Below are 24598 nucleotides of genomic sequence, written 5' to 3'. Positions count from 1 at the left end.
CACACGATTCTCCTGCCGCGGTTGACAGGAGCCAGGATCCGACAGCGCATGCCTGTGTGCACGTGCTCAGCGGTTTCCTAACGGAACATCTGTTGCGCATGCTCCTAAACCCGTCCTACTGGGACATTTCCCACAAAAAACTGAAGGCCGTTTGTACCTGTGCATTGCGGACGCTGTGAGCATCACCTGGCCACCTGCTGTTGGAAAACGTCCCCGACTTGAAGAAGGAATTCCACTACAAAACCAGACTTCTTCCCATGGCTCTTAAACAAACAAAAAACCCCATTGCATCACATCAGCGGGTATTCATCACAGCCTCTCTAAACAGTATCTAAAGCGAGTGTTTCAAATTGATGCTTTATATTGAGGACGAAATAGATGATAAAGGACTTTAAAACGTGTCAGGAGTTTAACAGTAAACTATATACTTACTAGACAGAGAAAGAGACGCGTAAAAAGAAAAGGCTGGGGAGCGGGGGTGGCGGGAATCTATTATTCACAGAGAAAAAGATGCTTTTCCAGTTTGGTTGATGAGATGGAGAATTAAACATTACCAAAAGGTACCATTGACTCCCAAAAGGATGCTGCACCAGTCATGTTTCTGCATTTTGTGAGACTTTTTGAAAGCTCTGGAGACAGTGCCCAAGGTTTTTAAAGCCTTAGAGAGGTGGTTCTGGATGCTCAAAGACCTTGTCCCCAATAAGCTATGTTAGCTCCACTCTCCTCACCCTGAAAAGCATCTTGTGTTCAATAGCTGGTTATATATGGCCCGAAGAAGTTTCTTTAGGGACCAGAGAATTTTTTAAATAAGTCCTGCCAAGCATTACCTTCATATTTTAAATGTATCTTTCTAAATAAGTTTGGAATGTCAGATGGTACCTGCTACAAAGTGGGGGAGATGGTGATGGCTGAGCCAAGGTTTATTCGAAGTGCTCAGCTTTTCCTACCATTTCAGCTGTCCATACCTAGCCAGATGCTTCATCAAAGCTCTAATAGGATAGCATATTTCAGAAAATGGACTGAAGCCTTGGCTGTGTAAATGCAGCTTTGCACCACCACGACACTCCTGGTTGGAGCCAGTTGGACCAGGCGATCTGTCCTTAAACTAGTGTATCCTGTATCCTGGTCTTTATTAATGTTTAGTTATAAAATGCACTTACTGTGTTTGACCACTGTGAGGGTAAATTCTTTAATAGCTACATTAGAATTTCTTTTTATCTTTTTTCCTGAAGCTTTAACTATTTCTTAGGTAATGTTTATTGGAATTTAGCAACGTGGATATTGTTGATGGCCATTGTTAAAGCATGTTCAGTGGCCTGTGGGGACAGAGATGCAATTAGGGTGGATTTTAAGAGAATAGGAATCAGTAGAAAAAGCATGTGTATACCAGTGGCCTTCAAACTAGGGCATACAAAGACTTTCCAAGGGACCAATTTTCAGGTCCTCAGTTTCATATGAACTCTTTTCTAAAATTGTGTTTTCCTAAAACCACTCTTCCCAAGAGCAGGCCTGTGTTACGGGTACAGCTTCCCCTTTCCCATGTCAGCTTTCACAGTCACTCCTTTTCTCTTTCTTACAAAAGAAGGCATACATCTCTTTGTGTAACAATAGCATGTTGCCCAGGATGTAAAATGTCCAGGGATGACAAGCAAAGGGGACAATTCACAACACTGAACAATGAATTGAGAAAGCAGAAACTATTGACTGCAGCCAGGACCCAACAGTGCCTGTTCAGAAGAGTCTCCCCAATCCGGACATTCAAAGTTATTTTGAACATTGGGTGTTTTCATAGTCTTTTCCTTTCAACCAAATTGAAGATGACAGATAACAATGTGATGACAGTACAAGAGTCATTTGGGGCATTAACTTAAGAGTCCAAAGAAATGATTGATATTGCTGTATCAATTTCTTCTACTTCTACTTAGTAATGTGAACAAGTTTCTTATCACATAAAAATGAAAAATTGGAATGTAAACTGATGCTGAGCCCAGCGTTCTGAGCAGTAAGCTATGCTCAAAAATATAAGCCAATCAGGAAAATTCCTGGTGATCCAGTGGTTAGGACTCCAAGCTTTCACTGCCAAGGGACCAGGTTTGTTCCCTGGTTATGGAACTAAGATCCTGCAAGCCATGAGGCCAAAAAAAGACAAAAAATGAGAGAAAATATGTAAGCCAATTAAAAAAAAAAGTCTACTCGCTTCATTAAGATAGGATTTCCAGAATTTCTCTGGTGATCTAGTGGCTAAGGCTCCCAGTTCAGGGGGTCTGGGTTTGATCCCTGGTCAGGGAACTACATCCAACATGCCCTAACTAAGAGTTTGCATGCCACAACTAAAGATCCTGCATGCCTCAACTAAGACCTGGTGTAGCCAAATAAATACTTTTTTAAAAAGATAGAATTTCTAATAAAACTTTACTTCAGTGTGATTTTGCTGTGTTATGGTTTTAATAATTACAATGAACCCATGAGACACTGTTTAACTTTTAGAGGCTTCTGGTCACAGGAAAACTGTAAACATGTTAATTTTATATACTGTTTTTCAAAGAAGTATGACAGGTAATCAATAAAAGACTTTGAAGCAAAAGATATATTAGGGTAAAATTCTGTGAGGGAAGTAAATTAGAACTAGGAGTTAAAAAGAATAATGAATAATTATTTTTTAAATTAATAATTTTATTGATTTTAAATAATAAAATTTGTGTGCTAAAGATGAGCTTTTTAAATTGTTTTTGGTTTTTTAGTGAATGATGAGTATCATATTTAGATGTACTGAATATATTTTAAAGAACGATGTGGCAGTGTTAAAACACTAATACATACAATATTCTGGAAATTACAGCCTTTCCAACTATATAAACAGCATGAAAAAATTTAAATGTTAAACTAAAAATGTTTGCCAAGGGGAAACTAAAAACTGAAAAGCTATGTGCCAAGGGGATACATAGCTTTACCAAATCTCCCAGGGAAGGCAAAACAAACAAACAAACAAAAAAAAACTTTGAAGACCACTGCTGAAGAAAAATTCAAGTTTTTCTGTGAGGGAGAATGGCAAAATGGAATAGTGTCTGAAGGGTAAATGTTGAGTCAAGAGGAATGATTTGAAGTATGAGTTGAGACATGTTTTGAAGCTGATGGGTGTGGAGAGGGGGAAAATTCTCTATCCTCCGGGTTCAAATTCAGAATTAAACTGACGTTTAGATGAGCAGGAGAAAAGCATACAAGTTTTGTTAAACTTTTACATGCACATGGCCCCTTCACAAGAGACTGAAGATAAGAAGAAGTGACCAGATTAGAAGAAAGCTTTTATACTTTTAGACAAAGACACAATAAACTTGTGAAGAAATGACAAAGAGGTTTGAGCTGGTATAATAAAGTATAAGAAAGTGGCTATGGCATGTATGGGGGCAGGCTGAAATAGATGAGTTATTTTATGTAGTAAGTTTGTTTGTAGAGATCTGTTTCAGCATTGATTCCCAGTCTATGGTGATAAGGGTTTTCTTCTCTTCCTGATACATGGAGAACACCTTTCTCTTGGGAAATTTTTTTTTTAATTTCATGAAAACAGACATTTCAATATTTATTCAAAATAATAAACAGCTGCCAATCAAAGTAGTAAACTAAATACACAGGATTTAAATTATATTCAACTTATCTCTAGAAGAAACATGTTGTAGAGAATACACTAGGAAAGGTTTTACTTTCTCTAGAGATGTAGTATAATTTTTTCCCCATTCTAGAAAATTAAAAATGAGGGACCTGATTTTTTTTTCTCTGTCACTTTGACTACCAGGAAGTTTAGAAGCAAATATTCAGCCTTAGAGCCTTAAAGATCATTTCATTCTAGTATCTTTTCTTGAATCATAACTTTCTATTTTAGATTTACATTACTTTCATCCTGAATTTTACATTTCTGATTTATATTTTGATATTTTATTTTATGCTATAAGCTGACTCATATGTTTCAGTAAAGAAGTACTAGTGTAAACAAATTAAATTGCCCAACAAACTGTTTTTGCAGTCTGATATATTTGCAATATGCTTTTATTTATTTATTTTTATTTAAAAATATTTTTTATTTTATCTTACATATTATCCAGAAGTTATGTAAGAGTGATAGGGATGGTATGGGGAGGGAGGAGGGATGAGGGTTCGGGATGGGGAACACATGTATCTCTTGGGAAATTTTATGGCCTGTTTTTAGGTAGAAAAAAAAGGAGGTCAAAGAGCTCTTTCTGCATCTGCTGTTTCTTAAGTGCCTTTGGCTGAAAATAATATACCAAAAAGGCATATCTGGGAATGGCATATCCTGATAGAGCTGATGTAGGAGAGGGGAGTGGCATTCTTGGCAAGGTGGCAACCCAAAGGATCCAGGCAGAAACAAAGTCAATTTTGATGCAGGAGGCAAGGAAAAGGTGGCTGCAGGTGTAGGTAAATCATATATATATAATGAAAGGATTTTTTTTTTTCAGTAAAAAATGGAGTGGGATGGGGCATTAGTTGAAGAGGGGTGGATGTTGTGAGAGTTTAGGAGATGCTGAGAAGTAGGTGATAGATACATTACATGTAAGTATAAACTTATCTGAAACCTACATAGCCTAGATAGAGGTCCAAATGTGTCTGGTGGTCTATAGAAAAACTTATGTTTTTGCTTTATGGAAGGGAACTCTAGTGATGGAATTCTTGCTAAGAGAGAAAACATTAAAATTATTTTCCTATTATCCAATCCCATATAAATATTATTGCAGTTTTCAGTCATATTTCAACATTTTGAAACCTCACAAATCTCAAAATGTCCTTGACATTTGATATATATTGTCACCTCTGACTCTGAAAAACTATGTTGGAATACCAGAGAATCATCACTGATATTTTTCAGATATTTTCACATACATTTTAAGTCAAATTTGAGAAAAAAAAAATATGATAGTCATATAAGTCAAATAGTGATAAAAGTCCTTGTTATATCAGAAGTGAATATGGAATTTTTATTTTAAAACTCTGCTAAAAGTGTTTTGTTACTAAAATCAAATTTGTTTTGTTTTCTTTATTGAAATCTTACAATGGGCGCTGAGTATTTTAAAAATTGTATTGGTTTTTGTAAAGATAATAGATTTTTGTCAAACTGGTCACTTGACAGAAAATATATTTCCTTAGTTCTTAACATGCCAATTATGTGAAACTAAAATACTAAAAAATAGAGCTATTCATATTTAAAAGTTTAAATTTGTCATACAAATACATTTAATATGCCATATGTCTTGGGAGCTCTCTCCTAAATACCAACTGATTAAAATATAAACTTCATATCTCATTATATAGAATTTTTAAATCTAAAATATTGAACCTACATGACAAGGAACAGGACAAAACAAAACTTTCTTTAAAAAGCAGAACCAGGGGATTCCCTGGTGGTACAGTGGATAGGAATCAACTTGCCAGTGCAGAGGACATGGGTTTGATCCCTGGTCGGGAAGATTCCACCTACTGTGGAGCAGCTTAGCCCGTGTGCCACAGCTACTGAGCCCAAGCTCTAGAGCCCAGGAGTTACAACTACTGAGCTCACGTGCTGCAACTCCTGAAGTCCATGCACCCTAGAGTCTGTGCTCCACAGCAAGAGTGGCCACCAAAATGAGAAGCCCATGCACTGCAACAAAGGGTAATCCCTGATCACCAAAACTAGAGAAGGCTGGTGCGCAACAACAAAGACCCGGCACAACCAAATTCAAACAAACGAAAAAACAGAACCCAGGAACACTTCCTTGGCTGGCTAGTAGTTGGTCTCTGCACTTCCACTACAAGCGGCGTAGGTTTGATCCCTGGCTAGGGAACTAAGATCCCATATGCTGCATGGTACAACCAGGACAATATTAAAAATAAATAAATATACTACAAATACGCTACTATCTAAATCCTGAATTCTGTTCCTAGATTTAGGTAGGAAATCCAAAGAAATCACATTATTCAAATCTATTTGTTCTTGAGTTTCAACTGATACCAGGAGTTTAGGTAGAAAGAGGATGAGATGGCTGGATGGCATCACCAACTCAATGGACATGGGTTTGAGCAAACTCTGGGAGTTGGTGATGGACAGGGAAGCCTGGCATGCTGCAGTCCATAGGGTCACAAAGAGTTGGACATGACTGAGCGACTGAACTGAGACAAAAAGAAATTACCCAAAAATTTTCTTGAATATCAAGTTCCTGAGTTTGGATAGCAAGGGTTGCCTAGAGTGTTATTCTCCACATATATGCATAAAAATGTTATAATTATTCCGATGTATCATCTGTCAGAAACTGTGCATCATCCAGTACTTCTCTCTCTTCCCTCATCCCTAAAACCCAATCAAGTCCTGAAAAGTTGTATCTCCTAAAGTGAAAGGCACTCAGTTGTGTCTGACTCTTTGCAACCCCTTGGACTATACAGTCCATAGAATTCTCCAGGCCAGAATACTGGAGTGGGTAGTCTTTCCCTTCTGCAGATGATCTTCCCAACCCAGGGATCGAACCCAGGTCCTCCTGCATTGTGGGTAGATTCTTCACCAGCTGAGCCACAAGGGAAGCCCAAGCCACAAGGCAAGCCCAGGGATACTAGAGTGGGTAGCCTATCCCTTCTTCAGCAGAGCTTCCTGACCCAGGAATTGAACTGGGGTCTCCTGCATTGCAGGTGCATTCTTTACCAATTGAGTTAACAGGGAAGTCCTGTCTCTCCTAACTCAAATCTATTTCCCTCCATCATTCTCACTCAATCCACCAAGTGTCTTAATGGTCACCATGTATATCAAGTCTCTTTGGTCCATTCTTTCCAGAAAAAAAAAAAAAAAAACAAGAAAAAATATTCTAGACATTGTATTCATGCCACTGTCTCATTTAACACCCTTCAGTGGTTCATCATTGTCCTTAGGATCAAAGCCTATGTCTCCAGGGCTTCATCTCACATCTTTTCCTGCTGCTGCTGCTGCTAAGTTGCTTCAGTCGTGTCCGACTCTGTGTGACCCCATAGATGGAAGCCCACCAGGCTCCACTGTCCCTGGGATTCTCCAGGCAAGAACGCTGGAGTGGGTTGCCATTTCCTTCTCCAATGCACCAAAGTGAAAAGTGAATGTGAAGTCCCTCAGTTGTGTCCGACTCTTCGAGACTCCATGGACTGCAGCCTACCAGGCTCCTCCGTCCATGGGATTTTCCAGGCAAGAGTACTGGAGTGGGGTGCCATTGCCTTCTCCATCTTTCCCTGCTATTCTGACTCTATTCCAGGTGCATCAAACTATTACACTTGCTTTTCCATGAGAGATTCAAATCCTATCTCCAGGCTTTCTTTATTCTGTCTCCACCTTCCTAGAACAATGCCATCCCTTTCCTATGAATAGCCTCTACTTCAGCTCTATACCTCAAATGTTACTTTCTTTGGAGAGGCATCTCCTGATCTTCCCTCCCCTCACCTGATGGGTAGATTAGGGGTCTATTCTCTGAATTCCTCTTGGAACTCATGCTCCCCACTGCACAGCAGTCTATTTTGTGAAGTATCTTATCTCCACCCCTTAAACTCTAGGAGTGTAGCCACTATCCCTAGTTCTTGGCACAGGACTGACACACAGTAAGTATTTGCTCATAAATACTGCTGCATGGATGAATTAACATTTCCAGTAAAATTACTATAACCTGCTTCACAAACTCAAGTACCTATGTATTTGCAATGCTTTTGTTTTTTTTGAACAACTGCTTAACCACCCAAAGCCCTTTTAGCAGGATGCCCATTATATCCCACCTGGAGAACACTCCCCCATAGATTGCCCAGATATCACAAACAATGACTTATGCAGGTTATAGTGGGCTATGTTCTCTTAATTAGAGCCTGATCAATTGGCTAATGCCATAGTTTCTCATCTCACACTGTCACTTTTGGAAAGCCATCCCCCTTGATCCAAAAGGCAGTGCTTGTTCATTGCTTGTAGATGAGGCCCTTGTAGGTCTATATTCCTGCTATGAGGCTGAGCAAGGAAGATAACTTAGTTTGTTTGCCAAGGATGTTCCACATTTGACCTCCCAAGGGCCCACTCTTCACAATCAACCTGAGCAGGTCACACACAGTCACAGGAGGGCTGGGTCAGGATGATTCAATGTGCAGCAGTTCCAGAACCACCATTTCTCCTTTCTCTACAGCAAGCACCACTTGCCAAAAAAATGAGGCAGTTAAAAAAATTTTTTATAGTAAAACACAGAAAGTCCTGCTATGCCTTTCTCCCTTTCTGAATGTCCATTCAGAGCTCCTTATTGCTTGCCTATCCTAAGTAAAGCTTCCCTCTGTCACTCTCTACCCTAACCTGTACTGTGAAAGGAAAAACACAAATTTGATCTTTTGCAGAGTACTTTTCTGGTCAGGCATCCTGTCATGTCAAGAAAAGAAGACACAGGCATAGAAAGATACTGAACTAGTTGAAATTTGAAAACTTAAGTCTATCCTCCAACTCGTTGGTCTAATGATTTAGCCTCTTTAGACCTCAATTTTTATCATCTGAAAAAGTAGGAGACACTTAGATCCTTTCTAGCTCTTTATAATTCTATAATTTCAATATTTTAAAAATAACTTAGTTGAAATATAATTTACATATAATAAAAAGCATTTCAAGTGTTTGACAAATTTATACTATAATCAAGTTATAGACCATTTCTATCACCCCAAAATGGAATTTCCATTTCCATCATAGTTCCCCTCATGCCCCTCTGCAGCAAATCCCCCTGAATGAGGCAACCACTGATATGCTATCTGTTACTATAGATTCAATTTTTCCTATTTCCAGATTTCATCTAGATGAAATGTTACAATATATACTCTTTCTAGTTTATTGTTCTTTAGCATGGTAAAATACATATAACAAAATAGAGGCATTCTTCATAAATCTGTGTCATCTTTGCACAGAGGTCATGCTAATCTTTCCTGTACAGTTCTAGTTTTAATATACATGGTGCCAAAGTGGGCACAGTATGTAAAACACAGTATGTAAAGACTCCTTTCATACCTGGGTTTGGTTTTTGTTTTTGCATGGTATAATATTTTTGTGATTTACTCCTGTTATTGCCTGTTCAAGATATTTTAAATGTATTTTTAAAAGCCAACAGTGTTTTTAGACTGGATACTTTTTTGAATACCACCATTCAAATATTAAAAAATTAAATAAACTTGAGTGATTTCTTGATTTCACATAGGATCTGTTTATTAGCAAAGAAAAGGTTCCTGTGCTATTTATTTTCAGAATCAATTGCTTTCACAAGTGAAAATGTAATGGTGGTCCGTAGAAGGATGGGATCAGAGCAGGGCAACAGGGTTAACACTATGGCAGCAGGTCATCACAACCCATTGTGAGGAGAGCATTGGAGAGAGTGGTGGGGCAGCATGGGGGTGGTTAGGAGATTGGCTCATATGGGTGATTCAGTACATGAGAAAATATATTTCAGATAATGGTAGCCAGAAACAAAAACAAAAAGGTAAAATGTTAGATGAATCCTGCAGTACTGAAATGGGTTTGGCATTACCAGTGTGAATTAACAGTTTATAAATAGGTGAATAGTACAGAAATAAATACGGAAGTAAAGTATATATTTATATTTCCTAGCTCTGACCACAGAGTGGGCCCAGAAGCAGAAATATCCCAGTAGAAATGAACACATCTAGGACCCAGACGTTGGTTTCTAAACACCACTCATCACTAAAAGGAACCAGTCTTCCTTGAAGACTCTGATTCCAGAGTGGAACAGGGAACACACAAGTTGAGCTTGGAAGCTCTTATTGTGCTGAGAAGATGGAAGTCCTAAAAATAAATGATGGGGAGATGTCAAGAGGAAACAGTATCCAGCTTGATGGGGCTCCTGCTGGTCAAGTCTGGGATAATTTGAGCATCAAATTGATATTTATATAACTCATTGAGTTAAAAAGGATGCATGTTATAGACAAATGAATCAGATATGTGGATAAGAGACAGCTTTTTCTTATAGTAAGAAAGAAATAGAAAAATACCATTTGGCAACTATCATAGTAGTAGTTGACTGAAGGAAGAATAATCAGTGGGTTCCAATACTAATTGATAAAAATGTGATGAGTAACTAGATATTAGTATAGTTTCAAAGTATTTCCACATACAATACTTTTAATTACAAAGAAGAAAAATAACTTCATAATGGAGATTAGAAGATAAGATCTTACACAAATGATCAAATTTAATAGCACCAATAAATTGCCACTGTGCCACTCAGTAGGATATGAGGGTTTACTGGACAAATACAAATCAAGGACAGTCTATAAAATTCCTTTGTTTTATAATCTTCAAAAATGTCAAGGGCATGAAACTCAAAGACTCAGGAACTGTCCCAGATTTAGAGAGTGTGATGAGACATGACAACTAAGTACAAGGCATGAATCTAGACTGGATCCTTTACAGGTAATATAAAAAATATAATTGGGACAATTTACAAAACTTGAATGTGGTCTCTGGGTGTATATGGGAATTCTCTGTGCTAATTTTTTTCTGTAAGTTCTGAATTATTTCAAAATAAACTTTTAAAAAGATTAAATCAATTGGTTTTAGAAATCATTTTTTATATTTACTATCTTGGCCAGAATTCCTTAGAACTATTTTTTTCCCTTTTTTTTTTTTTTGTCAAGAATGCTTTTGGATCTGTTAGGATGTATCACTGCAGATGGTGATTGCAGCCATGAAATTAAAAGACGCTTACTCCTTGGAAGGAAAGTTATGACCAATCTAGATAGCATATTCAAAAGCAGAGACATTACTTTGCCAACAAAGGTCCGTCTAGTCAAGGCTATGGTTTTTCCAGCAGTCAAGTATGGATGTGAGAGTTGGACTGTGAAGAAAGCTGAGTGCCTAAGAATGGATGCTTTTGAACTGTGGTGTTGGAGACTATTGAGAGTCCCTTGGACTGCAAGGAGATCCAACCAGTCCATTTTAAAGGGGATCAGTCCTGGGTGTTCTTTGGAAGGAATGATGCTAAAGCTGAAGCTCCAGTACTTTGGCCACTTCATGCGAAGAGTTGACTCATTGGAAAAGACTCTGATGCTGGGAGGGATTGGGGACAGGAGGAAAAGGGGACGACAGAGGATGAGATGGCTGGATGGCATCACCGACTCGATGGACTTGAGTTTGAGTGAACTCTGGGAGTTGGTGATGGACAGGGAGGCCTGGCGTGCTGCGATTCATGAGGATGCAAAGAGTCGGACACGACTGAGCGACTGAACTGAACTGAACTGAACTGAGGATGTATTTGCTTGCAAGTAACAGGAAATCCAACTCAACTATCTGAAACAATTAAAAGAAAAAAAAAAAAAGCATGTTCTTACAAAATGTCCTGAAGTAGTTTAGCCAAAGACTTTCATTAAATTGAAGTCCATTTTTCAGTGTAGCAACTTTGTCCTCTCTTGGCTTTCTTCATGATTGCAATATGGTTTCAGCAATTCCAAGCTTCATGTTATGACATTACAAAATCCTGAGGTCTGAAAGGGCAGAAGAGTGCATCCCTTACTCACACCTATTTTTAAATAGCAGAGAAAATTTCCCAGAAATGCTACAACAGACTTTGCCTCACCTCTCATTATCCACAATCACATGCTCATTCTTAAATGAATCACTGGCAAGGGAAGTTGAATCACCATTACTAGCCTGGATTAATCAAAATTCACCTTCTGGGGCTAGTGAAGGGTTGGCTTCCCTTATAAGCATCTTACCACTTAACACTTGAGAAAATCTGGAATTCTATTAGCAAAGAAGGAAGGGAATGGCTGCTGGGTAAGCAACCCAACATTATCTGCCACACAATGCTTCTTAATTTGATTGAATAATCTTTAAAGATTTCTTTAGTGATCTCTCTTTTCCAGTTTTCTCACCTTCTGAGACGGCCCACAGTCTGTCTGTGGGGTATATATCTCTCTAAATAAACTTTTCACTTTACAATGGCCTGCTCTTGAATTCTTTTCTTCACAAAGTCAAGAACTCTCACCTGGTGGCTGACCCCAGGGACTCACTCAAGACCCCGGGACACGACCACCCTCTCATGTCCCATTTTTTCCTTCAACATAATGATTTCAAAATAAAATTGTTTTTTTTTTTTAATCAAAACTATGTAAAGAGTTATGCTCAGAGAAGCCTAGCTTTTCCTAACCTCTCCACCTTATTCCTGCGCCCCATAGATAATCAGTTTTGTCTTTTTTTTTTTTTGGTTGATGTCTTCTGTTTCTTTTTGCAAAAATAAACATATTTATTGTTGAACTAATGTGGATATGTTGTTAAGTAAAACTGAGTATATTATTTAAAAATAGTCTATGAATTTCTTACTTCTATTTCCTAAACAAAAGACTCTTACTCTATACATTTCTTGCTTCTCTGCTCAATACACCCACATCAATTCACAGAAATAGGGCTTCCCTGGTAGCTCAGTGGTGAGTAGTCCACCTGCCAATGCAGGGGACATGGGTTTGATACCTGATCTGGGAGGATCCTAGATGCCTCAGGGCAACTAAGCCCATGAACCACAACTTTTGAGCCTGTGCTCTAGAGCCCGGGAGCTCTCCTGAGGCCATGTGCCACAACTACTGAAGCCCTGACAACTACTGGAGCCCATGCTCCAAAAGAGAAGCCACTGCCATGAGATGCCTGTGCATTGCAACTGGAGAGTAGTCCCCGCTCACCACACTAGAGAAAAAATAAGAAAAAAGAAAAGCCTCTATCACAATGAAAATCAAGCACAGCCAAAAATAAATAAATAAAAACCAGATTAAAAAATTCATAGAAATAATCTTTGCCCTTGTTCTTGGTAATGGCTAGTCAGTACTCTAATGTGTTGAAAGTGAAAGTTGGTCCATGTCCGACTTTTTGTGACCCCAAGGACTATACAGTCCATGGAATTCTCCAGGCCAGAATACTGGAGAAGATAGCTCTAATTTGTTGGTGCCCTATTTATTCAACCAGTTTCCTGCTGATGGACATTTGAGTTGTTTTCACATTACTGTTATTGTGAATGAATAGTGCTATAATGACAAATTTTACTTTTGTATCGTTTTACATTTGTCAGGATGTAATTTCATAGTAATTTCCTACAAGTGGCATGGTTGGTTTAGTTGCTAGGTCATGTCCAACTCTTGAGACACCATGAACTGTAGCCTGCCAGGCTCCTCTGTCGATGGGATTCTCCAGGCAAGAATACTGGAGTGGGTTGCCATCTCCTTCCCCAGGGGATCTTCCCGACCCAGGAATTGAATCCAGGTCCCTCACATTGCAGGCAGATTCTTTACTGACTGAGCTAGGAGGGAAGCCCAGAAGTGGCATTGCTGGGTCAAAGGATAAATGCACATGTATATTTGCTGCTGCTGCTGCTGCTAAGTCACTTCAGTCGTGTCCGACTCTGTGCGACCCCATAGACGGCAGCCTACCAGGCTCCCCCATCCCTGGGATTCTCCAGGCAAGAACACTGGAGTGGGTTGCCAGTTCCGTCTCCAATGCATGAAAGTGAAAAGTGAAAGTGAAGTCGCTCAGTCGTGTCCGACTCTTCTCGACCCCATGGACTTCAGCCTACCAGGCTCCTCCGTCCATGGGATTTTCCAGGCTGGAGTACTGGAGTGGGGTGCCATTGCCTAGACATTCCCAAATTCCCCTCCTTAAGGTAGTACCATTTTATTCTTTTCAATTTTTTTTTTTTTTTGTCATTTTGAAAGTTGAGAATTGATACTTCAGTGTAGTTTTAAGCTGCGTTTCTCCTATAATACACTCAGCATCTTTTGTTTGTTTGAAGGCCATTCATATATCTTTTTCTGTGAATTGTCTATTTTGTTCTGTTTTCATCAGTTTTTGTCTTTTATATTTTTATCTTGATTTTTAAATAAGTATTATATATTAGTGAGATTAGCCCTTTGTAATAAAGCCTTTAATATTTTCTCCAAGTTGCAATCTTTCCTGACTTATTTATTCATTTTCTTTATGCCATGAAGTTATTTTAAAAAGTAGTCACCAGTCTTTTCTTTATTGCTTTCCCCACTCCAAGATTATAAAGGAATTCATACACATTTTTTATACTTTTTGATTTAATTATTTACAAATAGCTCTCTGATATTTTGAGATTCTATTCTAGTATATGATCAGGTACACTGTAAATCTGTCATTTTCAAAATATTCAGTTGTCCCAAGGCTTAATTTGTTAAAAGTCCATCTCTCCCAGTAGGTTTGAGATGCTACCTTTGTTATATACTCAAATTCTTTATTTTCTTGAGCCTATTTCTAGATTCTAGTAGATCCACACCCAGCTTCAGTTGTAGAGACTTCATAGAGTGCTTTCACATCTGATAGGGCCAGTCTATTCTGCACACTACATTCCATTTCTTTTTCAAGATTCTCCTAGCTCTTCTTGCATATTTTTCTCCATATAAACTTCATTATCAATTCATCTAGTTCCATGAAAAACATATTTTTATTGTAATTATACCAACTTTATATCTTATTGAGGGAAAATGAACAACTTTATAATATTGTAAATCTATCCATGAACAAAGGCTGCTTTTTGTATATGTTCAAGTAAAAAACAAACATTAATGAAATAGAAAACAAAAATACAATAGACAGAATTGTAGTTTAACAGGAAATTACCAGTCCATAATTATTCTTTAACAGAGCTTTTATAGTATTATCACAGGATATAATCAGGTTACATTTACCTCTGTCCGGGCCCTCTGTCTCTATAATGCACAGTTTAATACAGAAAATATGGGTTTCACTATGCCACATATTACACAAGTTTATGGAATGTTAGTGGTGCAGTGGTAATGAACCCGCCTGCCAATGCAGGTGGAGGGTTCCATCCCTGGGTTGGGAAGATCCTCTGGAGGAGAAAATGGCAACCCACTCCAGTATCCTTGCCAAGAAAAATTCCATGGACAGAGCAACCTGGCAGGTTATAGTCCACTGGGTTGCAAAGAGTCAGACATGACTGAACGACTAAGCACACACACACAAAGGATTTTGCAACATACATCATTTCTTTCTCCAAACTAAAAAAAAAAGAGAGAGAAATAGTTTGTCATCTTGCTAGCTAGTGGAGTTTTGACAAGAATCTTTTATAAACTGCTTTGCAAATTTGGGAAAATTTATGTATTTACAAAGTAACTGTATAGTCTTGCCAGCTGGGCTCTTAAAAAATGCTCTCTGTACTAAATTTTTAAAAATTTCATTATCTTGGAATGAGAAAACTTTTTTTCACATTAGCAAACATGGTCTGTAACTCACCTCATGCATTTCGTAAGAGTCAGTCAGTTCAGTCACTCAGTCGTGTCCGACTCTTTGTGACCCCATGAACCATAGCACGCCAGGCCTCTCTGTCCATCACCAACTGCTGGAGTTTACACAAACCCATGTCCATTGAGTTGGTGATGCCATCCAACCATCTCATCCATCTTTTGCCATCCCCTTCTCCTCCTGCCCTCAATCTTTCCCAGCATCAGGGTCTTTTCAAATGAGTCAGCTCTTTGCATCAGGTGGCCAAAGTATTGGAGTTTCAGCTTCAACATCAGTCCTTCCAATGAACACTCAGGACTGATCTCCTTTAGGATGGACTGGTTGGATTTCCTTGCAGTCCAAGGGACTCTCAAGAGTCTTCTCCAACACCACAGTTCAAAAGCATCAATTCAAATGTATTCTTTTTAATGGCTGAGTAATACTCCATTGTGTATATGTACCACAGCTTGAATCAGTTCTAATGAGGTGGATAAAACTGGAGCCTATTATACAGAGTGAAGTAAGCCAGAAAGAAAAACACCAATACCGTATACTAACGCATATATATGGAATTAAAAAGATGGTAATGACAACCCTGTATGCGAGACAGCAAAAGAGACACAGATGTATAGAACAGTCTTTTGGACTCTGTGTGGGGGGGGGTGATTTGGGAGAATGGTATTAAAACATGTATAATATCATATAAGAAACGAATCGCCAGTCCAGGTTCGATGCAGGTTACAGGAAGCTTGGGGCTGGTGCACTGGGATGACCCAGAGGGATGGTATGGGGAGGGAGGTGGAAGGGGGGTGGTCAGGATGGGGAACACATGTACACCCATGGCGGATACATGTTGATGTATGGCAAAGTCAATACAATATTGTAAAGTAAAAAAAAAAAAAAAAACTGGAAAACAAAACAAAACAAAAAAAAGCATTAATTCTTCGGCGCTCAGCCTTCTTCACAGTCCAACTCTCACATCCATACATGACTACTGGAAAAACCATAGCCTTGACTAGACGGACCTTTGTTGACAAAGTAATGTCTTTGCTTTTTAATATGCTGTCTAGGTTGGTCATGACTTTCCTTCCAAGGAGTAAGCGTGTTTTAATTTCATGGCTGTAATCACCATCTGCAGTGATTTTGGAGCCCTCAAAAATAAAGTCAGCCTCTGTATTGATCTTCAAACATTTTGGTTTGTGGGAGTGGGATTGAGGGTGAGGGAGAATGGGTCATAATCTTAAATTTCTTCATCCAATGGCTTTTTTTTCCCTAAAAGCTGGTTCTTTGAAAACCTGATAAAATATATTAGCCTCTGACAAGATTAAGGGAGAGAATGACTTCCCTGGCTGTCCAGTGATTAAGACTTCATCTTCCAATTCAGATGGTGAATTGGAAGATTCCTGGTTGGGGAGCCAGAATTTCACATGCCTTGGGGCCAAAAAACCAAAACATAAAACAGAATATTGTAACAAATTCAATAAAGACTTTTAAAAATGGTCTACATAAAAAAAAATCTTAAAAAAAAGAGGGCAACAGGAAATGCTAATTAGAAATGAAATTCATGGGACTTCCCTGGTGGTTCAGAGATTAAGAATCTGCCTTGGAATGCAGAGGACATGGGTTCAATCCCTGGTTCAGGAAGATCCCACATGCTGTGGGGTAGCTAAGCCCAAGCACCACTGAGCCCACAGTCCTTAGAGCCTGTGTTCTGCAACAAGAGAAGCCACCGCAATGAGGAGCCCACACATCTCAACTAGAGAATAGCCCCCACTCACTGCAACTAGAGAAAGCTTGTGAGCACCAGTGAAGATCCAGTGTAGCCAAAAACAAATAAATATTTTTAAAAATTAAAAAAAAGAAATTTATGGAAAAACAGGTGAGGCCATGTGATTGTGTTCAAAGCAACAGAATTTGAGGCAAAGTCATGTAAGCCATTACCAGGCCTGCCCACACATAATCGTCTCCTCTATCCCCGTCCTCTGATAAGCATGGCTTCTGGGAAGCCTGTTTTAAAAAGTGTGGAGTCAGAAGATAGTAAGAGCCTGGGTCCTCAAATTACCAATTCAGGAAGCTTTCTGCTAATGAAGAATACGTATTTGAAATTTACTCAAATGACATGTAAACTTCTATTGTACTTGAGCCCTTTGGGGGGTTTGCAGTTAGAATTACCTTAAACCAGGATTCAGTGTGTAAAAAATTCAGCATCTCAAACTAGTGGGGCAAAGAATTCTAATATGCGTTATTTACCGTCAGCATGGAAACTGGGAAATCATCTGAAAGAAACACAAAGTTGCATCCATACTTCACATATTATACCATGAAAACTTTCAAATGAATCAAATACTTAAATGGGAAAAATAAAATCATACACTTCCTACAAGGAAACACGGAGAATTTCTTTATAGCTTCTAAATGTGAAAGACCTTTCTACACATGACTCAGAATCTAAAGTCATGAAAGATTAGATTGTTAAACTTGAGAAGCTTAACGTAAAGACTCTCTGCTGCTGCTACTGCTAAGTCGCTTCATTCGTGTCCGACTCTGTGCGACCCCATAGATGGCAGCCCACCAGGCTTCCCCGTCCCTGGGATTCTCCAGGCAAGAACACTGGAGTGGGTTGCCATTTCCTTCTCCAATGCATGAAAGTGAAAAGCGAAAGTGAAGTCGCTCAGCTGTGCCCATCTCATAGTGACCTCATGGACTGCAGCCCACCAGGCTCCTCCATCCATGGGATTTTCCAGGCAAGAGTACTGGAGTGGGGTGCCATTGCCTTTAAGGACCAAAATACATCATTCACCAAGTAAAAGGAAAAATGATAAATAGAAAACTTCTTCACTTTGTTCTCTCAGTCCTAAGGGTGGTGGTTGTACCTGCAAATACTCTTGTACCTCAATAACTTCTTTTCATTTTTTAAATTCTCCATTGCCTGCTTTCTAGTATTGACACCCATTTATTAAAACACCTGGGCTTCCCTGGAAGCTCTTCTGGTAAAGAATCTGCCTGCAAAGTGGGAGACCCTGGTTCAATTCCTAGGCCAGAAAGATCCCTTGGAGAAGGGATAGGTTACTCACTCCGGTATTCTTGGGCTTCCTTGGTGGTTCAGCTGGTAAAGAATCTGCCTGAAATGTGGGAGACCTGAGTTCAATCCCTAGCTTGGAAGATTCTGCTGAAGGAAGGCATGACAACCCACTCCTGTATTCTTGCCTGGAGAATCCTCATGGAGAGAGGAGCCTGGCGGGCTACAGTCTATGAACCTGTAAAGAGTTGAACACGACTGAGTAACACAGTACAGTACAGCGCAGCACAGCACAACATTAAAACACCTAATACGGTTTCTATTCGCCGACATACAATTGTTTTATAGCCTTTAATCTTTAAACCATGTAAACTATTTTTAAAAATAAGAAAGAAATAGAACAAGGTGATTGGACTTAATCAGATACAAAGGTCTTTATAAAGCCATAGTAAATTAAGACAGTGTAGTTCTAGCACAGGATTAGACAAAGACCAATGGAAAAAGGTAGGATCCTGGAAAAGCTTATACATACTCAGAAACATGACACTATATGACAGGCACCATTATAAATTAAAAATGAGGCTGAAATCATTTTATATTTAAATGGAAAAAAATAAGAATCAGATCCTCACTTTATAGCACAGCCAAAGTCAATATCAGGTAGATTAAAGAGCTAGGTGTGAAAACACAAAACTTTAAAACTTCTGTTAGTAACTATTCCTATAAATTTTGAACAAGAACGGATTCCTTTTAAAAAAGCAATATTCATTTATCTGGCTACTCTGGATCTTAGTTGCAGCACTCGGGATCTACAGCTGCAGCCTTCAAACCCTTAGTTGTGGCATGTAGGATCTAGTTCCCTGACCAGGGATGCAACCCAGACCCCTGCACTGGGAGCTTAGAGTCTTAAGCCACTGGACCACCAGGGAAGTCCTAAAGAAAGGATTTCTTAAATAAGATGCAGAAGCTACTAACCATAAAGAAAAAAAAATTTGGCAAAAATGACTACTCTGAGCCACCAGGGAAGCCCCGCATTAAAATTAAATTCCATTAACAAAGGATCCTTAAACAAAGTGGAAAGCAATGCCACAGTCTGGAAGATAGAATCAATAAAGGATTAGTAGCCAAACTATAAAGATATGCTACAAAATCAGATTTGAAAAACTCAATAGAAAAGTGGTCAAGGGATAAAAACAGGCAGTTTTCAAAAGAGTAAACACATATGGACAAAAAACATCTGAATATATGCCCAACCTCAGTAGCAATTAAGGACATACAAAAAAAATAACAAGTCACTGTTTCATACTCACTGAACTGATAAAAATTAAAGTCTATCAGTATGTGGTAACCATTCACAAACATTCAGACTCTCAAGGGAGAAACTAGAACTCTGAGGTGATCACATGATTTGTTTTGGCCAATTAAATGTGAGCAGAAATGATGTGTGTCACTTCTGTGCATAAACTTTCACAGCCAGAGTAGAAGCCCTTTAGTTCTCTGTCCCTCCCTCTCAGAACATGTGTCAGGATGGATCCTCTCAGGCCAGGTCCCTGAGTGACTGCAATGAACAGCCTTTCACTGCTGACCTGCACTGCAGTTGCAGCATGAAATAAACTCTGGAATTAAGCCTCTGGTGGTTCTTGGTTGTGTGCCCGTGTGCTAAGTCGCTTCAGTTGTGTCCAAATCTAATGGAGTGGATTGCCATGCCCTCCTCCAGGGGCTCTTCCCCACCCAGGGATCGAACCCACGCCTCTTGTCTCCTGCATTGGCAGATGGGTTCTTTACCACTAGTACCACCTGGGAAGCCCAGTTCTTGGTTGTTGTGGCTTAATTTAGTCATCCTAATTGATATAACCTTCATTGTTGGTGACAAAGCAGAAATGATGGGGACCTTCACATGTATGCTAGCAGGCCAGGCGGTGGGGCAACTCTGGAGATTGGTTGACTCGTGCAACTCACAGATGCACAAAGACAATGATCAAATGTTTCTACTGCAGTGTTATTTTACAAAAAAATTTTTTTAGATAAACTCAATGCCCATTTACAGGAAATAAACACATATTTTTGTAGATTCACAGAATAGATGACTATGGAGTAGCTAAAATAAATAAACAAAAGTTATCTGTTTCAAAAATGTATAAATCTCAAAAATGCAGAGCATAAAAAATCAAATGAGCTACATAGAATGAGTTCATTATACTAAATTTAAATAGTATTTTATGTTGTGGATATATAGTATATGTAGTAAAAGTATAACAACATGCATGGGAATAATAGACCTATAGAATAAATATATAAAAGCACTGTTATGGGAATAGGCAATTCTGGTATTGAAGAAAGGGAGTGAAATTTAAACTTGATATATTAAGTGGTGCTCCTTGTTTTGTTTTTTTAATCCTTTTCTTCATTTTTCTCATTTGCCTTCTAGGATTCCTTATGTATTTTAGCTAAAATTCCTTTTAACAGTTTTTTCCTCAATATTCTGTTTCCCTCTACAACCAATATGCATATGTGTACTTGGCAAGGAAGACTAAGCAAGCATCAAGCTTAATGGGACTTAAACTATGGTTTTCTTGTACTATGGCGCCACCTTACGGCAGCACTCTGGAGAGCGCACTGTACTGTAGCACAGACGTAGTGCAATATATATGCGTTCATATATTCTGAAAACATCAGAGTATATGCTTTCTTGATTTTTTTTATGCTCCTGAACACAACTTCGGCTGAGGTTTCCAGTGGTAGTCACTTAAAGATGGCATGTCACATAATAAAGTTCTCAGCCTCTCTCACAACAGTCACCTGACCTTTAAAAAAATACTAAGTTAGCACCTCAATACATAAGGCAAATGCTAACAAGGATAAAGGGGGAAATTAACAGGAACACAATAATAGTGGGGGACTTTAATACCTCAGCCACACCTATGGATAGATCAACCAAGCAGAAAATTAGCAAGGAAACACAAGCTTTAAATGATACAATGGACCAGGTAGACCTAATTGATATCTATAGGGCATTTCACCCAAAAACAATGGATTTCACCTTTTTCTCAAAGGTACAAGGAACATTCTCCAGGATAGATCACATCCTGTGCCATAAATCTAGCCTTGGTTACATTTTAAAAAATTGAAATCATTTCAAGCATCTTTTCTGGCCACAATGTATCTATATATCAATGTATCTGATCACAAGTTGATGTAAGATTAGACATCAACTACAGGAAAAAAAAAAAACTATTGAAAATACAAATCTATGGAGGCTAAACAACACACTTCTGAATAACCAACAGATAATGGAAGAAATCAAAAAGGAAATCAAAGTATACATAGAAACAAATGAAAATGAAAACACAACTCAAAACCTATGGGATTCAGTAAAAGCAGTGCTAAGAGGGAGTTTCATAGCAATACAAGCCTACCTCAAGAAACAAGAGAAACATCAAATAAACAGCCTAACTTTACACCTAAGGGCAACTAGAAAAAGAAGAAAAGAATAATCCCAAAGTTAGTATAAGGAAATAAATCATAAATATCAGAGCAGAAACAAATGAGAAAGAAATGAAGGAGCCTATATCAAAAATCAACAAACTAAAAGCTGGTTCTTTGAGAAGATAAAATAGACAAACTGTTAGCCAGACTCATCAAGAAAAAAAGGAGAAGAATCAAATCAAAGAATTAGAAATGAAAAATGGAGAAATCACAATAGACAACACAGAAATACAAAAGATCATAGACTACTATGAGCAGTTATATGTCAATAAAATGGACCACTTGGAAGAAATGGACAAATTCTTAGAAAAGGATAACCTTTCAAAACCAAACCAGGAAGAAATAGAAAATCTTAACAGACCCATCCCATACGGAAATTGAAACTGTAATCAAAAATCTTCCAATAAGCAAAAGCCCTGGACCAGATGGTTTCACAGGTGAATTCTACCAAAAATTAAGAGAAGAGTTAACACCTCTACTACTCAAACTCTTCCAGAAAACTGAAGAGGAAGGTAAACTCCCAAATTCATTCTATGAGGCCACCATTACCCTGATACCAAAACCACACAAAGATACCACAAAGAAAGAAAACTACAGGCCAATATCACTGATGAACCCAGATGCAAAAATTCTCAACAAAATTCTAGGAAACAGAATCCAACAACATATTAAAAAGATTATACATCATGACCAAGTGGGCTTTATCCCAGGGATGCAAGGATTCTTAGATATTTGCAAATCAATCAATGTGACACACCATATTAACAAACTGAAAGATAAAAACCAGATTATCATCTCAAGAGATGCAGAGAAAGCCTTTGAAAAAATTCAATACCCATTTATGATCAAAACTCTCCAGAAGGCAGGCACAGAAGGAACATACCTCAACATAATAAAAGCCATATACAACAAACCCACAGCAAACATTATCTTCAATGGTGAAAAATTGAAAGCATTTCCTCTAAAATCAGTAACAAGACAAGGGTGCCCACTCTCACCACTACTATTCAACATAGTTTTGGAAGTCCTAGCCACAGCAATCAGAGAAGAAAAAGAAATAAAAGGAATCCAAACTGGAAAAGAAGAAGTAAAACTCTGTTTGCAGATGACATGATCCTTACATAGAAAACCCTAAAGACACTACAAGAAAATTACTAGAGCTAATCAATGAATATAATAAAGTTGCAGGATACAAAATTAATATGCAGAAATCCCTTGCATTCCTATATACTAACTGAGAAAACAGAAAGAGAAATTAAGGAAACAATCTCATTCACTATTGCAACAAAAAGAATAAAATACTTAGGAATAAATTTACCTAAATAAACAAAAGACTTGTATATAGAAAATTATTATAAAACATTGATGAAAGAAATCAAAGATGACACAAAGATATGGAGAAATATGCCATGTTCATGGACTAGAAGAATCAATATAGTGAAAATGAGTATACTACCCAAAGCAATATATGGATTCCACACAATCCCTATCAAGCTACCAACAGTATTTTTCACAGAACTAGAGCAAATAACTTCACAATTTGTATGAAAACACAAAAAACCTCAAATAGCCAAAGCAATCTTGAGAAAGAAGAATGGAACTGGAGCAATCAACCTCCCTGACTTCAGACTATACTACAAAGCTACAGTCATCAAGACAGGTACAAAGACAGAAATACAGATCAATGGAACAAAATAGAAAGCCTAAAGATAAATCCATGCACCTATGGACCCTGGTGGCTCAGCGGGTAAGGCGTCTGCCTGCAATGAGGGAGACCTGGGTTCGATCCCTGGGTCGGGAAGATCCCCCGGAGAAGGAAAAGGCAACTCACTCTGGTACTCTTGCCTGGAAAATCCCATGGATGGAAAAGCCTGGTAGGCTATAGTCCATAGGGTCGCAAAGAGTCAGACAAGACTGAGCAACTTCACTTTCACATGGTCACCTTATCTTTGACAAAGGAGACAAAAATATACAATGGAGAAAAGACAAGCTCTTTATTAACAAGTGGTGCTGGGGAAACTGGTCAACCACCTGTAAAAGAAAGAAACTAGAACACTTTCTAACACCATACATAAAAATAAACTCAAAATGGATTAAAGATCTAAATGTAAGACCAGGAACTATGAAACTCTTAGAGGAAAACATAGGTAGAACACTCTGACATAAATCAATCACAGCAGGATCCTCTGTTATCCACCTCCCAGAGTGATGGAAATAAAAGCAAAAATAAACAAATGTGACCTAATTAAACTTAAAAGCTTTTGCACAATGAGGGAAACCATAAGCAAGGTGAAAAGGCAGCTTTCAGAATGGGAGAAAATAATAGCAAATGAAACAACTTACAAAGAATTAATCTCTAAAATATACAAGCAGCTCATGCAGCTCAATACCAGAAAAATAAATGACCCAGTCAAAAAGTGGGCCAAAGAATTAAACAGACATTTCTCCAAAGAAGACATACAGATGGCTAGCAAACACATGAAAAGATGTTCAACATTATTCATCATCAGAGAAATGCAAATCAAAACCACAATGAGGTATCATCTCATGCTGGTCAGAACGGCTGTCATCAAAAAGTCTACAAGCAATAAATGCTGGAGAGGGTGTGGAGAAAAGGGAACCCTCTTACCCTGTTAGGAATGCAAACTGTTATAGCCCCTATGGAGAACAGTGTGGAGATTCCTTAAAAAACTGGAAATTGAACTGCCATACAAGCCAGCAATCCTACTGCTGGGCAATCACACCGAGGAAACCAGAATTGAAAGAGACACAAGTACCCCAATGTTCACTGCAGCACTATTACCTAGATGTCCATTGGCAGATGAATGGAC

At 38.4% G+C, this 24598-nt stretch overlaps 1 non-coding gene across 1 annotated transcript; it reads right to left on the bottom strand.

The window, feature by feature from the left end:
- Positions 1-8867: 8867 nt before the first annotated feature.
- On the bottom strand, positions 8868-8975 carry LOC113901942. The gene has a single exon (XR_003513602.1). It is a non-coding gene; the product is annotated as a U6 spliceosomal RNA (small nuclear RNA).
- Positions 8976-24598: the final 15623 nt, after the last annotated feature.

This window comes from Bos indicus x Bos taurus, chromosome 11 (assembly GCF_003369695.1).
Source record: "Bos indicus x Bos taurus breed Angus x Brahman F1 hybrid chromosome 11, Bos_hybrid_MaternalHap_v2.0, whole genome shotgun sequence".
In the NCBI taxonomy this organism is placed as follows: Eukaryota; Metazoa; Chordata; class Mammalia; order Artiodactyla; family Bovidae; genus Bos; species Bos indicus x Bos taurus.
The sequence above is the reverse complement of the archived record's forward strand: the minus strand, read 5'-3'. Positions and strand labels throughout refer to the sequence as shown.